At 34.6% G+C, this 17,212-nt stretch overlaps 2 pseudogenes; both read right to left on the bottom strand.

The window, feature by feature from the left end:
- Positions 1–8,662: 8,662 nt before the first annotated feature.
- The window catches only part of LOC110021364, a 15,780-nt pseudogene continuing 7,230 nt past the window's right edge, over positions 8,663–17,212 (bottom strand).
- LOC110021363 overlaps positions 15,242–17,212 on the bottom strand; it is a 7,841-nt pseudogene continuing 5,870 nt past the window's right edge.

Genomic DNA, 17,212 nt, shown 5'->3' with positions numbered 1-17,212 from the left:
CCAGGCGGTTCTTATCATTCGCCCGACCTGGTTGAAGTAGTTCGGCAGACTCGTCCACGCGTGCTTAGTATTATCACATTGAGACGATGGTCGAATTATGTTCATCTCGAGATTATTTTTCTCAGGGCTACCAAGAGCCTGTTGGACAAATATGGGCCCTTGAAATTCCTCTAGTGGGTTCTAAACCGCCACGTTATTTTCTCTGTCAGCCATCAAATCTTCTAAGATTCGTGTTCACGCATTTTCGATGTATACTATATATACGAGATCTTTAAGTATAGAAGAAAATATTCAGTCATCAGACCACAATCTCATCCCATCTCGTCCATGTCATAATTTAAATGTGAATTTGAGTTGCGCTCTGTATGCCCACTCATTATTATTGATGTTATTAATGCTTAGGTACGGTATAAAAAACAAATATAGTACAATAACATGCAATAATACATTGATATATTGTATGTTTCGTTATCATCATTAATATTCCATCTCTTATATATATATATATATATTAAACTTTTAAATAAGTATAAAAATAAAAAAATTGTATTGCCACCCAATATAAATTGTGACATATGAAGGGAAATAGACATATTGGACTATTTGATTACTATGCGCCCGCAGTTTTTATGACGAAGATGATGAACAAAATATTAGAGCTATGTGGAATCACCCGTCTCTTTCTCTTCATTGATTTCCCATTTCAATTTTCCTTTCTACATTTAATGCGGATATATATGCATTTTTTTTTCTTACTATTAGCTATTATATCATGACAAGAGAATAAGCAATATAGTCCAATTATTGGGGGGGGGGGCATCCTATTTTTAAATTTATGCCACAAATTATTTATTCATATTATAGGTTAATGGTGTCTACTTGACTATAGCTAACATGCACAAAATACATTCACACAATAATCATGGATGTGTTGTATCATGTGAGCCACATTTTGACATCATGTGCTATCATAGTTTTACTATATTATATAGATGTTATAGTAATATCATAAGGCAATGCTTGCCAATAAGTATTATACTTTATAATTTTACATTATTTTTTATTTTACATTATTTTTTTAGTACTATGCAGCTCTACATAATACTAAGTTAAGTGTTGTCAAGATGAGAATGATTAGGTGGATGAGTAGCTTTACACATAGAGACAAAATACGAAATGAACATATTCGTGCTAAGGTTGGTGTTGCTCCAATGAGGGACAAATTTAGAGAGAGTCGTCTTTTAGATGGTTTGGTCATATTAAACATCGACCATCTGATGATCTGATTAGAAGAGTAGATGTTTTAGATTCGACTTATGTTAAGAAAGACAGAGCTAGACCTAGGAAGACTTGGGCTTATTGTATGAAAATAGATTTTAATTTATTAGAATTAAATGAAAATATGACACTAAATAGGACACAATGGAGAAATAGGATTCATATAGCCGACCCCACTTAGTGGGATTAAGGCTTTGTTGTTGTTGTTGTTTATTTTTGACAACCCACAAAACATGTATTATGATTTTAAGAAAATTTTGGGGCATCTTATATAGAGCTTGAGAATTTGGCTCTTCTTTTAAGTATATCAACAAGCTAGTTCAATTCAATTCAAAAGAAACCCTAATCCATCAAATTTTATGCCCCCTATTAATCACACAATCTTTCTACCATCTCTATTACTTCCCTCAACTTGTATGGCTATCATAATATATACTCAAACTTCTCTATAGTGGATATTTACTCTCGACTTATTATGATGTTTGCAGAACAAATGATTGAACCACTATAAATCCCAAGTTTTGTAATATTACCCATAACACATAATAACATAAAATTAATTTATTTATAATCTTACTTTTCTCTCAGCAGATGCAAAAGTTCCTTAATTAACAAATGTTTATCATTCACACTTAATATGTCACCAAAAAAATCTACTTAATCAGACATAAATTTTGATGCATTTTGAAAGTGAAAACATACAAAACCAAATTTAGGATCATATAAATTATAAATTCATCAAATATAAAATAGAACTAAACATCTTAACAAAAAAACAAAATAACACCAAATATAATCCAATCAAAGTCCAATAAAAGATTAAGCATTTGAAGCATACTTCAAATTATTAAAATTTTAATAAAAGAATTAAATGATTTTAAAATTTAATAAATTTATTGCCAAATCAAATATCACAATGAGATAAATTAAGTGTGCCTAATATCATCTAATTTTGACGTCATTAAAATACTTAAACACTCAAAAATGCATCATGACTAAAATAAATAAATAAAACACTTAGGCTATTCAATGAAGAGTTATAAATCTTGGTGGTATATGTGGGTTGTTACTTTCAAAATTTATAAATACTCCTATTTTATACATGAGAGGGCCTTGAACAAGAGAATAAAGAAAGCTTAAAAACTTGAAAATTTCTTGAACTCTTCTTAACCATCACCTTCAAAAAGTCACTTCAGAACCACTATCATTGGATTATTGTTGCCCGACCAAAGGCAACAAGTTATCATCACTCAATCAATCGCCATGATGTTATGTCATTATCACCGTTACCGCCCAACTGTTGTCATTAACTTTACACCACCTTTGAAGTAAACCAAGATAATCATCCTTATTCTCATAAAATTGACTTCTCCTATTTAAATGACTAGTAAAAAGCTATAACCTACACTTACCTGATAAATTTATTTTAACTATGCTAGACCCTACCTTTTTTTTTAGGTTTTTCCACCTTAAAAAAAAAAAGCAATGTTTCTTATGCATTTTTTTTTAATCTAATAAACTTTATGCAAAGGTAGAGCACAAACTACTCTTTACAATCACAAACAATACTAAACTTTTTTAGCTAAAAAGGAAAAAAAATGCTATCTTTAATGTTGTGATTTCTATTTAGCATTTTTTGTAATATATTCATGCAATTGGAACGCGTTGAAATCACCTCTACCTCCTTTGATATTTTTCGCACGCAACAAAAAGATCAATTAATCTTTAATTAGCGCACATAGCTCTTTATATAATGGGGGTGTAAATAAACTAATTTTGAGCAAGCCCGGCTTGGCTTGTGTTGTATTCGCTTCGTTAAAAAATATCACTGTTCATGTTTGACTTGTTTATATATCGAGTGCAAAAAACTTGTTCGTGTCTGACTCCTTTGCTTAGTCAGCCAAACACGAGCTATTCGCGAACAATAAGTTATTTTGACAGCCCTAGTCACACAACCATAGACTGTTAAGAATAGAGCGAGCTTTAAATACTAATCACACCCAAGGGATAGAACGGTCGGACCATACAGGAGAAACATAGAGAGAGAGAGAAAGAGAGGAGAGAGGGAGAGAGTGCAAACAACCATAGCCTTCAGAGCCAAAATTGGGTATTATTGGGCTCTTTGGCCTCTTTTATTTCAGCAAATGAGATGGTTACATGGAGAGAAAGGCAAAAAGAGATTCCAAAATATGAAAGTGTCCTTCTTTTTATAAATAATAAGATAATTAAAGGTAAAATTACAATGCTACCCTTGCTTAAAAAGAGTAGTACATGATATTCTGGTCTTTTATCCGCAGGAGCCTACTTTCAGGAGTTCATCCATTAGTGGAGCTGGCCTTCAGTTAGTTGGTCAGTTGATTGTGGGTGATCAACTAATCGGCTGACTCTGGGTGGTCGACCGGTAGACTAGATATATAGTGATCGATCGATTGACTAGTTGGCTGACTTTGAGTAGCCGACAAGGGCGGAACCATATATAGCAGAGGGAGGGCAAGTACCCCTGCCCCCACCCCCTGCTTAAAAGGGATAATACACGGTATTCTGTTCTTTTATCCGCAAGAGCCTATCATTCGAGAGTTCATCCATTGGTGGAGCTGGCCTTGAATTAGTTGGTCAGCTGATTGTCGATGATCAACTGGTCAGTTGACTCTAGGTGGTCGGCCGATACTGGATGTGTAGTGATCAACCAATCGACTAGTCGGCTGACTTTGAGTGGCCGACAAGGGCTGAACCCATATATAGCAAACATATTTGAAAAAAAAAAAAAAAACTTTTTTACATTAAAACATAGCACACTAAAAATTTCACTTTATTCAAACAAACGTGCTCAAGCTGTTCTAAACCGTCACAAATTTGTGGTAATCATTACAATTTAAACAATATAAGTAATCTATTATTTTAAGATATGGAATTAATGAAATGTACAATCAAGGCAGCTCCGTTTTCTGTTATCCTTTGTTCTATATTTTTTTTTGGGCATTTACATATATACCACCCAATTTCAATATACTTACATATCCAACACCTAATTTTTTTGTACTTTCACATTTATACCACCGACGACTCCCTCTGGTCATATCCGCACGCTGAATTCTTTTCGCTGCAATTAAACTTATAATGATTTATCTTTGATTATTCTTTTACCCATAAACGACTTTTTATTATTAGATTGCTTATCGTGTTGACATACCAAAATTTTGGCCTATTTAAACTTTTACATCGACGAAATATATATTTTGTTATTTAAATAGTGAAGTGTGATAGACATCAATGTTTGCCTCACCTTAAAAGAAAGACTGGTTTCGTACCTGGTGGTCACTCGACCGTGTGATGGTCGGTCGGTCGGTCAGCTGGTCGGCTAATTGTGAGTCGTCGGCTTGGGCGATTGGTAAGTTGATTGACTGCACGGTGGCATGCTTGTGTTCTCTCATTAGTTTTTGGTCCGCTAGTCTCCGCTATCGTCAAATACCATCCAAAACTGCGTGGCCATTTTTGACATACATAGAAACCAGCAAGTCTCTTACTTCTTGGAAGCGAAGATGTGATAAGAATGAGATACTGTAAAGAAAAATAAATATGTAATCACAATGATGTACGAGTTATACTCCATTGGCTTTCAGCAATCTTTTGCACCCTTTTGTGTTGGCTCTGAAGCGTCTTCCTAAGACTTTAGGGTCGACTTTTGCTCTCTATTGATTGGCGACCCAGTTCCTAGGAAGACCGTTGGTTGATTTTTGGATATAATATCACCTGGCTTAAATCTTAGTACTCACACATCTTGTTTGCTTGGTGGAATCGTTATCTCGGTCAGGTCGCACCTTTTTCCAAATCATAAGCGTATCTTTTCCCTGCTTCACGAGGGCAATCACTGAAACTTGCTACTGTGGTAATTTGTGTCGTACACTTTGTGAATCTTTTCGCTATTGTATCGAGTTTAGAGACGGGCTTTCAGATGCTTTAAAGATGATTTCTTTAGGCATCCCGTGTTTTGAATGTCTCTGTGCAGGATTTTCTCCACCTTCGTGTGCTCCTATTCTTGTTGGTGGCAAGATCTGCACTCATCGCTCCTTTTAGGATGTTAAACCGAAATTTGTCATGTCAATCACACCAAAGGGTTAGGCATTGGGAACGGGGAGGGAGAAATAAAGAGAGGGAAAAAGAGGAGAGAGAGGGAGAGATTGCACAAGGGGACTTAGCCTTAAGGGTCAAAACATGGTATTTCAGAGCACTTTCACCCCCTTTTATTTCATCGAATGAGAGGGCTACATAAAGGGAATCCAAAAATAGATCTCAAAACATGAGATGACTCTCCCATTAATAGATGATATTAAAACAAAATGTAAATTTACAATGTTACCCCTGATTAATAAAATTAGTATAAGGCATTCTGATCATTTGTTCGTCGGAGCATCTCATTCGAAAGTTCATTGGTTAGCTGAGTTGGCCATCAGTTGGTTGGGCCTTGGGTAGTCAACTGGTCAACTGATTTTGGGTAGTTGGTCGGTCGACCATTTAGCTGACTTTGGGTAGTCGACTGAGAGACTAGATATGCGGTGAACGGCTGGTCGGCTGACTCTGGTTGATTGGCTAGTCGGTCGGCTATGTGCTCGCTTACTCTCAATAATTTTCGGTCTGCTGATCTCCGCTACCATCGAATCCCATCGAGATCTGAATGAACATTTTTTGACATATATATATATATATATATAAAGAGAGAGAGAGAGAGAGAGAGAGAGAGAGAGCTAAGTCGAACAAGAACAAACAAATCTTTATTTAGGTTCAACTCATTTATATGTCGGGCGCAAAAAGAACAAAAATAAAGTTCACGTTTAGCTCTTCTGCTTAAGGAATAAGGGCTACTTAATGAGTCGGACACTTACAAGTCATGTTGACAGCTCTATTTTATTTATGTATATACATATATCCCTAAAAAACTACATTAAAAAATATTTTTCCATACCATAGCACACAATTCTTATTCATTTATATCTCTCACATCAAAACTTTCATATTTACATACTCTTCGATGCTTTAAAACCATGCAACAGGGTGTAGCTAACCAATGTAATTGCCTACGAGCCAACGAACTTTAACGAAAATGCCATTCATTTTCATTTGAATTTTTTTTATTTAATTCGCCCCATCATTCACAACACTGTTCTGATATAAATTTTTATATTAATATTTTTTTAATATTTCACAATTGTGGGCCAGCTGCTGGCAGACATCTCACGTGCCGACGAAATTGACCGACACGGTCTCCGGATGTAAACAACTATTTCACCCTTAAATTAATTTACATGAAAACCCTCGGCATTATTTCTCTTTTGCATTAGTTCTCATATTGTTATGTTTATATATGACATTATTTATTTGGATTAAAAAAATAATTTAATTTTGTACTGCATCTTGTTCTATCACAATTATATTTGAAATTTATAATTATTTAATTATGCTATTTAATAGTTTTACTTCATTTTAAGGACCATTTACATACATACCACCCAATTATTATGTATTTATAAATCTAGCACCTAAAACTTAATTTTTACACATTTAGCATGGAAAATTTTCATATCAAATCAAAATATCATTATTTTAACTAGGCAAAAAATAATAAAATACATACTTTTGCATAAATAAGGTAACATACAAAAATTTAAAAAATAGATGTTAATATGAATTGTGTGGTATATATGTAAATTTCTTAAATTTAATCTTCTTATTTATTTATTTATTTATGCTATTGGCAGTGGCGGCCGAATGGGCCTCAATATTAAATAAGAGCCTGATTGATGAGCTCGACAGCTGTCGGCCGATTGGTCTCTCAATTTTGGGACTCGAAATAGGACGCGCGTCGCACAAGCTTTTATTCGGGACCGCCAGTTTGTGACTTGGGATGAGTCCACGTCGGCAAGTCCGTTTGTGGGGCCCACACCCCCTAAAATTAAGGCTCATAATCAGCCTTATAATTAATTAATTCATAACTCGATCAATAATTGAGGCAAGATTATTGACATTAAAAATCTTAACAATACAAATCAAATAAGACATCCTAAACATACAAATACTGCATCACAACATGATGCATCAAGCATTTACATGCACCACTAAATTCTTACATATTTACATATCTAACACCTAAATATTGTTTTTTTTTTTTTTTACATTTATACCATTCAAATCTTTCATATGACGTCTAAAACATCACTATTTTTGTGTGATAAAAATTCAAATGTCTCTTGTCAATGCACGAAGAACAAACAAAACTCCTCTCATTAAAATCACCCTCCAAAACAAAATAGTAGATTCAAACCTATGATTGATTACAATAAAAAATGCATAAATCACTGAAATCTTTATCAATAGTGTGACAGAATAATACCAAAGTTTATGGGACAGTTTAGATGGAAGGCTATGGGTAATCCTAGGACCAATCAATAGACATGCATTGATGAGAAGGCATCTCATACATGAAATGCAAGTAGAAATTTTGTCTTAGTATCAGATGATTTTATGAAGTTTCAGATGATGATGGTGGTTTCATATTCAAATATGTCAGTTATATTGTTCTCCTGGTGGGGGACACGAGGAGTGAGTTAATAGGAAATTACACAAATACTACTTTCTCCTGATTGAATCAAGCAAAATTTCACATTAGACCGTTGTAATTCTGGACTTTTACAACAAATGCATAGACCCACATTGAATTTGGAGATCCACGTTGAACTGAAATACCTCCGACTTACGAGCGAATTGGTGAGAACCAAATCAAATAATCTTTAACATCCATGTTAGACTATAACACTAACAATAATGAATGGGTCGTTAGATGACCCATACTCTAAACTTAAATTAGAGATCTCAATTGGATGGTCACATCTTAGAAAATGGCTTTGAGATTGGTGTCGATGATAATCTCATTGTTTGGAAATAAGGATATTAACAGTTCAAGGCCATATGAAATGCAGCAGTTGTAAAACATGTCAATTTGGGCATATTAAAACATTGGGATAGACTTGAGGGTGGCAGATGGCCTCTCAGTCCAGCTTTATTTGAGCATCGTAACAATGAGCAAAAAGCATGCTGTTTTTGTATATAGAATCTCAATTAAAATGCCTATGAAGCTAATTCAAATTTGTGCATCTTACTTCCATGTTAGAAAATTCACCCAAGAACCGCAGGAAGTAGACCAGGCCAGACAGAGACAGCATGAGCTGTGAAGGAAGGCTTGAAATTGTGCAATCATTATATATTGAGCTATTTTCTATCCATGAGACGAGGCCGAGAGGCATAATTCTTGAGGTATTTTGAGATATAAGCCTAATAAATAAAATATTAAATTATTTAAAAAAATGTCATATTAACATGAAAGCTACCCAGATAAAATCATAACAAAAAATCTATCCCACTTTTTATTCAACGTGAACAAGTAGTCCAAGCCCCTGAGATTATAATTTATGAATTCAAAACTTTCACCAACTCTCATCACTTACCGAGTCTTCATTAGAATCTTCATTCTAATATATCATTATTTACAATTGCGCAATATGCGGCAAACCTCAACGCAATTATGAAGAAAAATGCTTTGAGGTGTATGCCTCGAGTAACTCAAGCAATGCGTATGCCTCACATTGGTTGAGGCGTGCGCTTCTCGCGCTTAGGATTTTTCCCTCCAATATTAGAAAGTTTGAATGGGAATCAAAGCTGAACTCCAATATGCAATAACTTCCCTCTCCCTTGTCAAGCTTCTCAACATCATCGCCTACCGCTTTTGTTACTTGCATTGCCAACATCGCCGCCGCTGATTGTTGCTTTCACTACAATGATTGCATGCTTCTTCGGTTATAGTCGTCTATTACTCTTATTGTAGCCACGGTAGTTTGCTGCTCTTTGATTACAAATTTTTGTAGTTTTGGAGAGCTATCTCTAGATTAAATCCACAACTCAATTAATAAAAAAAAAAACACAATTAACATAATATATAAATTTCGTACAATTTATCAAATAAATGTTAACATTTAAATAAAGATATCTTACCGATGTATCTTTTGCTGTTGTAATCCAAATAATTTTTATTTTCTAATTCCCTAAGTTGAAGAGTAGTCTTTGGCTTTTCAGTTAAGTCAACAATCAATTTCGCCACAACATGGTACAAACAATATGTTATTTCTCAAAATTTTATTTATAGAATGATTTGATTTTCAAAATTTAATGGAATTATTTTATTGATATGAAAAGAAGGTATAAATATTTTTACAGAATCCTAGAATAAAAAAAGACAAGAAAAAAAAAAACATAAAAGAAAAGATATAATATCTATATCTCAAATTAATTAATTCATAATAATTAGTTGGAGATAAAGGAAATGACATAAATAGGAAAACCTAAAATAAGAAAGGAAATAAATCCAATCCAAGTAAAGGAAAGAAAAAATCTAATCAAGAAAATATATCTAATCCTCATAACTTTTAACAATAATAAGTTATTTCCTAATATAACATATAATATCTCCCCTCAAGTTGAAACACAGTTGACAACCATGTTCAACTTGAATTTAAAAATATAAAACCATGAGCGAGAAAGATTTTTTGTGGGGTAGAACTTGAGGTATTCATCCTATACTTGGTAATCAACACCAAGAGCATTTAGGGATATTTTTAGTTGATTGCGGATGTCTTTGGTTGTAGCTTCTGCAATGTCTGTAGAAAGACAAAGAACTCCTACAGGTAATGTTGTAGGGAAGTTTGCAGGAAAGTAGTAACCTATAGAAAAAGCTACAGGGCATGGTTTGCAAGAAAAAAATTTTGGAGGGTCAACTATAGGAAAAAGCTCCAGATGAGGGTCTACTGCCTGCTGCACGAAAGAAACTTTGAAGGAAGGTCCGTTGCAAAAAAAAACTTAGTAGAAGAGCCTGCTACAGGGAAAAGCTCTGGAAGAGATCATGTTGCAGAGAAAATCTCCGAAGGGCCTGCTAAAGGGAAAATCTCCGGAGCAAGGTCTGCTGGAGGAAAAAGCTCCGAAGGAGGGCTTGCTACAGGGAAAAAGCCCCGGAGGTCGGGCTATGACAGGTAAAAGTTTCAGAGGAAAAAAAAAACCTAATAGTGATTCTCTTACAAAGGTTTCAAGCTCGCACCAACACTTGTTGAGATGTGGCTCATCTTAACAACAAACCTGGCTTTCTCCACGGCGGCGAAAGAATCACAACAGCCGATGATAGTTGCAGCACCTTTTTCACTAAGCTTGACCAATTTTTGGGCAATTGCATCTGTTCCAAAAGCGAAATTCTCAAACTGAAACACAGCTAAGAGCCCAATCTAGATAATAGTGTTAGCGTTGCCAAGAGTTGTGTTGAATGTCTCAATGGAATTTGGTCCAATGTCAGGGCCCATCTAGCCATCAGGGATGGCAGATGTTGGCACAAGCTTGTCGTCGACATCAGTTGTAAACTTGTCAGCCACAATGACATCAGAGGGTAACATGAGCTTCACTCCTTTCAGCTCTGCCTTCTCAACAAGATCTATTGCTAGACCAAGTTTATCTTCCACAACAAGAGGGGGACCAACACAATGTCCTTGTGCCTTGTAGAATGTGAAAATCATTCCTCCTCCAAGAAGAAGGATATAATCTTTCTCTAAGATGGACTCCATCGTCCCAATCTTTGTTGAAACCTTTGAAACACCAACGATGGCAGCAAATGGCCATCACAATGGCGTTGACAAGGTAGTTAAGTTCCTTTTGCATGAGAAAGCTGGCAACAGCAGGTTTCAAGTACTTTGTAACACCCTCTATTGAAGAATGAGCTCTGTGAGCAATTTCAAAGGCATCATAAACATAAAAATCAACAAGAGAGTCAATATTCTTTGTTCAATGCAATTTTAAGGAAACTGATAGCAAGGCTTTCTATAAATCAATCATTCTTAAAATATAAACTAAAATAGTAGTATTAAATAATATAAGTCAAACTTAAACAAAAATACATTGCTAAAAAAGTCTACTTGATCTCTTTGCCTTCAAGTTTCTAAGCCTAAACACTAATTACTACTATGTGGGGATGAACATAGCATCTAAAGGTTGTCTTGCTTCTAATATTATTTGTAGCATCAAGTATAATAGAGCAAATCTAATAGTGGTTTCTTTAAAAAATTATTTGTTGATGTCAAAACCCAACTATGATTGACAATAAGCATCCTAATTTTATTGGTTTTGGTCAAGACATTTTTACGCTGAGCCGACTCTCTAAATTTTTTAATGATCAAGTTTGACAAATAATATTCAACAAATATGATTTTTCTTATGCATCAATCTTATTATATATCGTTTTATAAGCACTAGCATTGTCAATAGTAACTTGGAGCACTAAATGTTCTCCAACTGATTTTATAACTCCAGCAATAAGTTCAAGAAATATAAAATAAATAAAGTAAAACTAACATTACGCTTTAACAAAATTTAAAAAGTTATTTATGTAGGGAGTTTTTACTAAAATTATGATCAAACTCCAATTTGTACTATCAAATGAAATTCCAATAAAATGTTCTTAGTGCTATTCAGCTCCTTCAATATCCAAATCTTAAGCTCATACGTGAACGGAGGTTTAAAGCCTCAACAATGAGTACCTATAGAGCAAATTATGTCAACATAGATGGAGAAGTTGTCGCATTAAATGTGATTGCATTTGGATAGATAATCTTTCAATGTCCACACAGACATGTATACAAGTCAAATTTACATTCTATAATGACATTCGATGGGCTACCGTCGTATTATAATTCTTATCACCATCCAAATTCATCTTATATTAGTCTATAAATTTCCACGCACCTCTCTTGAAAATTTGTGGCAAAGAAAATGAAGAATCTTTATCATCGTGCCCACTATCACAATAATGTTGGCTATCTCTGTCATCAAATTATCATTGTGCCAAATATTTTGATATGATTGCTTTGTTCATATAAGCACAACACTCCTCTTTCACCTCCTTAGACACTTTGGCATAAGGTGCACCATTTTTATGAGAATCGCAAAAATTCTTTTTTCATAATGGCTACGCCACCTTTAGCCACTTTATCAGAATAGCTGTACTGTTTTCATTCTCACCACTTATAACTTACACAATATACTTTCATACTATATCTTTCTATTTCCCACAGAGCTTTTCTCAGAGCCTCTCAGTATTATAGAAAAAAAAAAGAACTAAAAAATTGTATTAAAAAAAATTACAAAATGCAAATGTTTAAAAAATAATAAAAAACCTTAAACAAAAACGCAAAAGAAAAAAAGATTAAAAATAAAGATATAATTGGGTTGCCAACAAGAAGAGAGGCCATGGAGCATAGCTATGCAAAGCAGTGGAGATAACAATGGCGTCCTTCTGAGCAAAAATGGCATGTGCATTGGGAGGCTAGAACGAGCCATGAGCATGTGCGTTAGTGTGTGGGTTTGGAGGGGTGAGATAGGTGAGAGTTTCTCAATTTTTTTTTTTTTACGTTTAGATGTAATTAAATAATAATATATTGAGCTATTTTCTATCCACGAGAGGAGAGTCATAATTCTTGAGGTATTTTGAGATATAAGCCTAATAAATAAAATATTAAATTATTTTAAAAAAATAAAGTAAGAAGTGTCCTATTAACATCTAAATAAAATCATAACAAAAAATCTATACCACTTGTTATTCAACACGAACAACTAGTCCAAGCCACTGAGATTATAATTTATGAATTCAAAAACTTTCACTAACTTTCATTACTTACCGAGTCTTCATTAGAGCCTTCATTATAATTAATCATTATTTAAAATTGCACAATATGAGGCGGGCCTCAACACAATTATTAAGAAAAATGCTTTGAGGCGTATGCCTCAAGTAGCTCAGGCAAGGCTTACGCCTCACATTGGTTAAGGCGCGCCCTCAATTCCACTGAGGCGTGCACCTCTTGCTCTTAGATTTTCTCTCTACAATATTAGATGGTTTGAATGGAAATCGAAGCCAAACTCTCATGTGCAATAACTTCCCTCTCCCTTGTCAAGCTTCTCAACATCGTCGCCTACTGCTTTGACTACTTACACCGCCAGCTTTGCTGTTGCTGATTCTGCTCCAAGCATCGCCACTGCTGATTCCGTTGCAAGTATCGTCGCCGCTAATTTTTGCTTTCACTACAATGATTGCATGCTTCTTTGGTTATAGTCGTCTATTACTCTTGTTGTAGCCACCATCATTTGTTGCTCTTGCCTTCTCCACACCGTCAGCAGCTCATGTTGCTGCCACCGACATCTACTACTCCGACTTTTCATTATTTATTATGTTCTTATTTAGATCTATGAATGTTATTATGTTGATTGAATCATAAGAGTAAAATAAGTCTACTGTGTTAAATTCATCCTACATCTTACTTTGATATTTTATATTACTTTCATTTCAAGTTTTATATCAGTTTGATGACTTGATCAATTGATGTTTATATTATATTTTGATTTATATAATTTATTATATGATATTTTGTAGTTTATCTAATTTACTAGTTCATATAAGTACAATTTGTCAATTTTTATCATGCTAGATTGTTAATGTCTTTCTTTAATATGTATACATACGTATGTGTGTGCATGTTTGTCTACATACATATATAGATATGTGTCTGTATATGTATATACACATATAGATATGTGTCTATATGTATATATATATTCATATAACTGATGATGCTAATGTATCATTTCCCCTCTTTATTTTGACTTAATAATTTGCAAACTAGGAGGCTTATGACTCATACCACCTTGAGGCTCATGCCTCGCCTCACGAATGAAAAATACCTCAATACCTAATTGTGCAATTTTAAGCATTGTAATGAATTACTTTCTTTAATCTCTATCCTAGTAAATCATTCTCCTCGACTTCAATTCCAACCATATTCATCTTAGCTAAACCATAAAAATAAATAAGAAAATTAATTAAATTAAGAAAAGACTATGTTGATGATCATATAAAATTTTATACTAATCTTTTTATGTGTTTTTTTCTTATTGACTTGTACAGGCTTGCTAAATCCCCCATCAAATATATCACTAACGTAAAATTCCTCTAGCAATTGTAATGGTGTATTTCATTGCCAATCTCTACAAACTATTCATCATCTAAAAGCGCATCATTACAAACTAATAAATTTTCATCATCCTTCAAAACCATCTTCAAATGTTCGACTTCTAATCACTTATTATACTAATATAAGCCAACAAGTTTATCCTTAAGGTAGCCAAAGATTTTCTCCTTTTGGTATGAGCTCGGTCATACATACTCCAATTTCGTTCACATCTTGATGATGGGAATGTAACACCCAATACTTTGATTACAAATTTTTGTAGTTTTGGAGAGCTATATCTAGATTAAATCCACAACTCAATTAATAAAAAAAATATAGCACAATTAACAATATATATAAATTTCGTACAATTTATCAAATAAATGTTAACATTTAAATAAAGATATCTTACCGATGTATCTTTTGCTGTTGTAATCCAAATAATTTTTATTTTCTAATTCCCTAAGTTGAAGAGTAGTTTTTGGCCTTTCAGTTAAATCAACAATCAATTAAGCCACAACATAGTACGAACAAAATTTTTTTTCTCAAAATTTTATTTTTAGAATGATTTAATTTCCAAAATTCATTGGAATTATTTTATTCATATGAAAAGGGGGTATAAATATTCTTACAGAATCCTATAATAAGAAAGACAAGAAAAAGAAAATACATGAAAGAAAAGATATAACATCTATATCTGCAATTAATTAATCCATAATAATTACTCTGAGATAAAGAAAACAACATAAAATAGGAAAACCTAAAATAAGAAAGGAAATAAATCCAATCCAAGGATATAAATCTAAAATAGGAAAAGATAAATCTAATCCTCATAACATTTAACAATAATAAATTATTTCCTAATATAACATGTAATACTCCCCTCTCAAATTGAAACATGATTGAGTCAACCATTTTCAACTTGGATTTGAAAATATCAAACCATGGACGAGAAAGATTCTTTGTGAGTTAGAATTTGAAGTCATCATCCTGTACTTGGTAATCAACCCCAAGAACATTTAGGGATATTTTTAATTGACTGCGGTTGTCTTTGACTACAGTTTATGCAGTGTTTGTAGGTTGGCGGAGGACTCCTAAAGATAATGTTGTGGGGAAGTTTTCAAGAAAGTAGATAACCTATAGAAAAAGCTGCAGAGCATGGTCTTCAAGAAAAAAAACTCTCGATGAGGGTCGACTATAGAAAAAAACTCCACATGAGGGCCTAACGCCTGCTGCAAGAAAAAGCTCTGAAGGTAGGTTTGTTGCAGGAAAAAGCTTCGTAGGAGGGTCTACTGCAGGGAAAAACCCCGGAAGAGATCGTGTTGCAAGGAAAAGTTCCGGAGGAGGGCCTGCTACAGGAAAAATCTTTGGGGGAGGGCCTGCTGCAGGGAAAAGCTTCGGAAGAGGGCTTGTTGCAGGGAAAAAGCTTCGGAGGTAGGGCTGCGGCAGACAAAAGTTTCGGAGAAGGGCCTACTACAGTAAAAAAAAAAAAAACACCTGGTTTTGATTCTCCTTCCAGAGGTTCCAAGCTCACACCACCACCTGTTGAGATGTGGCTCATCTTAACGATGTACCTGGCTTTCTCCACGGCGGCGAATGAGTCACAACAACCATGATGGTTGCAACACTTTTTTTACTAAGCTTTACCAATTTTTGGGCAATGACATCTGTTCCAAAAGCAAAATTCTCGAACTGAAAGACACCCATAAGCCCAATCCAGATAATGGTGTTAGCGTTGTGAAGAGTTGCGTTGAATCTCTCAATGGAATCTAGTCCAATGTAAAGGCTCATCTAGCCATCAAGGATGACAAATGTTAGCACAAACTTGTTGTCGGCATCAGTTGTAAACTTGTCTGCCACAATGACACCAAAGGGTAACAAAAGTTCCACTCCTTTCAGCTCTGCCTTCTAAATAAGAACTATTGCTGGACAAAGTTTATCTTCCTCAACAAGAGAGGAACCAACACCATGTCCTTATGCCTTGTAGAATGTGAAAATCATTCCTCCTCCAAGAAGAAGGATATCATCTCTCTCTAAGAGAGACTCCATCGCCTCAATCTTTGTTGAAACCTTTGAAACACCAACAATGGCAGCAAATGGTCATTTCAGGTTCGTAACAACCCCGACAAGATAGTTAAGTTCCTGTTACATGAGAAAGCTGGCAACAGCAGGTTTCAAGTATTTTGTAACACCCTCAGTTGAAGAGTGAGCACTGTGAGCAGCTCCAAAAGTATCATTAACACAGAAATCAACAAGAGAATCAAGTTTCTTTGCAACCCCTGGATCATTCTTTTCTTCTTCCTTGTAGAATCTCACATTCTCGAGGAGGATAACACCACCATCAGGTAATGTAGCGACCATTTTCTGCACTTCCTTCAAGTTGTATTTCAAAGTGACAATTTTAGGGCAGCCCATATAACTGCAGAGAATGACCTTGCCTTTGTGCTCCCTTAGATAATTGATTGTAGGAACAACAGCCCTAATCCTCGTATCATTAATAATCTTGAGGTTGTCATTGAGAGGATCGTTCAGATCTACCATAACAAACACCCGCTTCCCCTTCATATTTGTGCCCTTCAAATGGCTAACGCTCCTCTTCATTGTCATTTTTAGCTCTTTATCCGACTGAAAGAAGATATGGAAACAAATTTCAGCTCCAAAAAGAAGGAGATTCGAATGCAGCGAAAAGACTGCGGGAAAATGCATCTCCATTAAGGAAGCCTGCAGAGATTTGCGGCCATCAAGAAGTTTTCCAGCCAGCAGAGATGATTTTCGGCCGCTAGTGGGAATTCCAGTGGAAGGAAAGGCTGCAGGAGGAATTTCGGCGGCGGGAAAGGATGCAGCAGGGATTTCGG

Source organism: Phalaenopsis equestris, unplaced genomic scaffold (genome assembly GCF_001263595.1).
Source record: "Phalaenopsis equestris unplaced genomic scaffold, ASM126359v1 Scaffold000134, whole genome shotgun sequence".
Lineage (NCBI taxonomy): Eukaryota > Viridiplantae > Streptophyta > Magnoliopsida > Asparagales > Orchidaceae > Phalaenopsis > Phalaenopsis equestris.
Note: the sequence above shows the minus strand (reverse complement) of the source record. Positions and strands in the feature narration are given on the sequence as shown.